This window comes from Astatotilapia calliptera, chromosome 9 (genome assembly GCF_964374335.1).
Source record: "Astatotilapia calliptera chromosome 9, fAstCal68.1, whole genome shotgun sequence".
In the NCBI taxonomy this organism is placed as follows: Eukaryota; Metazoa; Chordata; class Actinopteri; order Cichliformes; family Cichlidae; genus Astatotilapia; species Astatotilapia calliptera.
The window spans coordinates 3,915,092-3,919,388 of record NC_137430.1 but is presented as its reverse complement, the minus strand read 5'-3'; the positions used below and the strand labels follow the sequence as shown (position 1 = coordinate 3,919,388).

Here is a 4,297-nt window from a genome sequence, read left to right as displayed (position 1 = left end):
TTTTATGCGAAATTACACATATTTGCAGTCGCTCTGGATTTTGTTAGTTTACTTTAAAACAACGACGTAACATACATAACATACATCTTAGCTTGCCCCCGCGTTTGTGTGTTTCAATATACACACAGCAGCTAATTCCACGATAGCATAAATTGTTGGGCTCTTTTTGGAAAATTTAACACTGACGTTACTCTAATGCAGACCACTGTAATTGTCTTATAATTATTAAAAGATAGCGGACGTTGTTAGCCCCGGCGCTAACTACTATGCTAACGTAGCTAGCCAAGCTAAGTTGTGTTCACTGTGATTTTATTTTTGAAATGTGAAATTTATTTTTTGAAGGGAAGCATTTTATGTTAGTAATTGATAAGAAACGCTTCTAAATTTTCGTAACGTTACGGGGTGAAGTTCAACCCCATTGGCTTCTGCGCAGTCGGTCGCCATTAGTCCGGTGTGTCTGTTGACCGCTAAGAGCGGTTCTTCACCGTCTGCTCGGCCTATTTTCACAGGTAAAAGACCAGACACCATCTTGGTTGGGTCCCCATTCGCCGCCAGTGCATTTTTTCTACTGAGGAATGTATTCACCCATGGTAAATAAGGAAAATGTTTAAATATTTTTCCAAACGGATAAGGCAAGAAAGGTCAATAATCCCACATATGGTTTCAGTAGTATGCCAGTTTTTGCAACACTAGGGTGCACAAAAATGACCATAGCTGCTGACTCAGCATTGATTCCAATTTGGTTTTGGAGAATGAAATTAAAACAGATCAAGTGGGATTATTGACATTGTAGCTTGTGTATAAAAAGTTTGGGGGTTTTTTTGTATTTACTGTCAGAAATGATTCTGTCCTGTCATGCCACACCTTATGTTTGCTTTTGTTGATAAAAAACAACTAATACATATATATATATATATATATATATATATATATATATATATATATATATATATATATATATTAGTTTTTTTGTTTGTTTTTTGAGTTAACACATTCCTCAGTAGAAATACATGCACTGGGGGCGAGTGGAGACCCCTCCAAGATCGCGATCGGTGGGGATACACGCTCCAACAGACTGGCCCAGTCCATGTCACCTCTATGTATATTTGATCTATGGAAAGCCACGTTAGGCTTTCCAGCACCCAGTGTATTCAGGTCTATGTAGTTTTGAATGTTTGGTTCTAGCTCACACAGCTTTGACAGGTGAAACTTATTCACTGTATTGAAGACTCACAGGTGAAGTTGAAAATACCATCTTTTGTATTTTTGTGCAGGCACAACTTTCTGGTGTTATACACTGTCCTGGCGTTGCAGATCTAGGGGTTCCAGTTAAGACGTGGTCAGCCTTCTAAAGAAAGTGGGAATCTCACCGAAATATTCAGTTACTTTGCTGTGTTTCTTGCCAGGACAAAGGCTCAAACCATCATCTTCTCCTGGTACCAAGGGACCTTCTTAACAAGTAAGCTTGAATTGAGTAATTCAGAATCATGAATCATGCTGACTGCAAATGAAAAGTATGAATTGACATGAAGGATTTTCAGAAGCCGATTTGGACTTGGGACTACATTACGACAAAGCACTGCTGTAAGCCTCCACATGGTTATAACACAGCAGTTGAAGCCACTGCCGACCAGTGTCTATAAACCAACATGCTATTTGTGCAATATTTCTTCAACAAATCAAAGATCCATCCATTGTTACTGCAGCTTACTATGCTTGTATAGTAGTGGCTGTGTGTGTTTGTTTATGGAAGCTGGAGGCTTTTTCAACTGTTGCGTTATATCCATGCACCATACAGTGGATGTTTACAGCGGTGTTTGTCGTAACTGCAATGTAGTCTCAAGTCTAAATCAGCTTCTGCAAATCTTCCGTGTTACTTTTGCACTTTTCATTTGCCGTGAACATGATTACTAAGCTCCCAAGAAATATTTGTTTTCATTACTGAGTCATTTTAATCACTTTTGCACACAACATGCTAGCACCTGCTATTCACTTACATTGTTTATGCTCTGCTAAAGCAAATGGATTGCTTCCGGAGAATTAGTGTGCTGTTTACAAAAGGCTTGTTTCTCACTTTCTAACTGTGACAATATGGCAATAGATAAAATTTCACTTAGAAGTGGAATAACCCTTAAAAATGATTTATTAGATTTTCTTTTCAAAGTGGAAAAACAAAACTGTGAAAAACAAGACATTTTTTATTTTAAACGTTGGATTATGGTTTAATTTAGCTTTTAAAAATTACAGAATGACAAAGTAAAATCACTGAAAAACACAAAAGACAACCTGTTTTAGCTTATTTTCCTACCTGTAGTAGTTCATTCCCTTATGCACGTCATCCTGAAGTGCTTGAGCTATGTATTTTATACATCCTAACATTTAATTTCTCCTACAGGGATGAGGAGGAGCTCAACGCAGACCTTGCAATGCAAATCATGAAGATTGCTATCATTGGTGATGGGCCTGCAACCATCATCGTTGAGGGATCCAAGATCCTGGAGAGGATTGATGTTGCCAGATCCTGTGCTTTGATGATGGGAGTAATCTACGCTCTGAACCTTACCTATCCCAAGCAGCTGAAATTTACCTTTGAGGTATTTCAAAAGCTATGCCTTGAGCTTGATGGACAAAAAGCCAGCTCTAAAGTAATGAATCTTAAGTTTGGTATTTTCTAGAGCAGACTTGATAGACCATTCGTGAGTGAGTTTCACAAAAACCTTATTCCTGCATTTCTGGCACTACTTCAATGTGTTTTACTAAATTTTAAAGCGCTGTTCTTAAGTCTTCTGAGTTAATGTTTTGCCGTGCCTTAAATGCTGTTATTTGCACATTTTTAAGGAATGCGTTTAATTTCTCCCATGACCTGTGTTCTGAGGGTATTGGTGTGTTTTAAAGTTTGTGTAATGCCCTCTTTAGCTGGCCTTAATCTTGAGGGTGAAAAGTCAAATATAGAAGAGAATCAAGAATACTTTGTAAGAGTGCTGACAAAGTTGAATGAAAGAAGCTTTGCTCATTTTATGTTTAAATTAGTGCATTTAATGTATAGCAGCCTGTCATCTATTGTTTTGATTCACTGTCACATGTTAAAGTTAAAAAAAAGAGGATTCAAGTAGTAGGTTGTATTACAATTTTAATACACAGCTCATTAAGTTTCAGCAGGCAACTTGTGTTCTAGGAAACTGAAGCCCACAAATCTTGCACTTCACACGCACGTTAAAGAATTGTGATGTTTGTTATTGTAATTAAATGGGTCTAACTCATTTGAATACATCTTTCTGAATTTCTATTCTTTCTGAGCACCAGGTACGAGTCCCTTAGCTGATGTCCAGGTATTTGGCATCACATCTGCCGCATTCAAACAAATACACACAACATCCATTTCTTTTTCTGAAGGTCATGACACAAGAGCACACACAGCGCATGTTAAGGCTGACCTTCGTTTGGGGAAAAAAGTGATCGACAAGTTTCTAAGGTCTTAGAACCTTGACTTCTTTGTGGGCAGGCACCACCATGCATGAGCCTGCCCACGCGGTAGTCATGGTTATAAGACACAGCTTTTGATCAAGGTTGTATTTTGGAGCGACTTAGCCTGCTGGGAAACAGGTAAATGCCCTTATAGAATCTCCTGTAGGACCAAAAAATTACTACACTGTAACCAAAATATCATATTTGACCAACATAAATACTATTTATGCCGACAGTTAAGTTCATTTTAATTATAAATGTGTTTTATTTTGATCAAAAAGCTACTTCACCATACATAAATATAATCTTGGATCAACTTAAATTCCTGTGTATTTGTTGACAATTATTAAGTTCATGTTACTCAGAATGTGTTTTTTTTTTGTGGCCAAAAAGTAACTTCACTATACGTAAAATTCACGTTGGATCAACTTAAATTTTTGTGTTCTAGTCGAAAATTATTAAGTTAATTTTACTTAAGAATGTTTTTAATTGTGGCCAAAAAAGCTACTTCACCATACTCAAAAATATTGCTTTGAATTAATGCTATTCTGCCAGAAGTTGGCTTAACTCAAAAATTCTAGTGGAAAACGTTAACATGTTTTTTTTATTTGAACCAATGTTTTATTTATTAGAGTGCAGTTTGAGTGTTTCTTAGGCAGCGGTGACTTGCACTTCATTCTGTCCTCAGATTCTATGGAAACGTTGTGTGAAGCTCTGGTGCAAAAAGGAGACATTTCATATTCCACTGTGCATGATTAATAATCCAGTCTAGTACTGATGATGAACAGACACATAATGTGCACTCACAGACTCAGATCTGCTACATTTATAA

The 4,297-nt window shown here is 37.0% G+C and overlaps 1 long non-coding RNA gene across 1 annotated transcript; it reads left to right on the top strand.

Moving 5' to 3' along the window:
* Positions 1-1,274: 1,274 nt before the first annotated feature.
* Positions 1,275-3,266, top strand: LOC113036897 (uncharacterized). Its single transcript, XR_003274518.2, has 2 exons — positions 1,275-1,459; positions 2,396-3,266. It is a non-coding gene; the product is annotated as an uncharacterized LOC113036897 (long non-coding RNA).
* Positions 3,267-4,297: the final 1,031 nt, after the last annotated feature.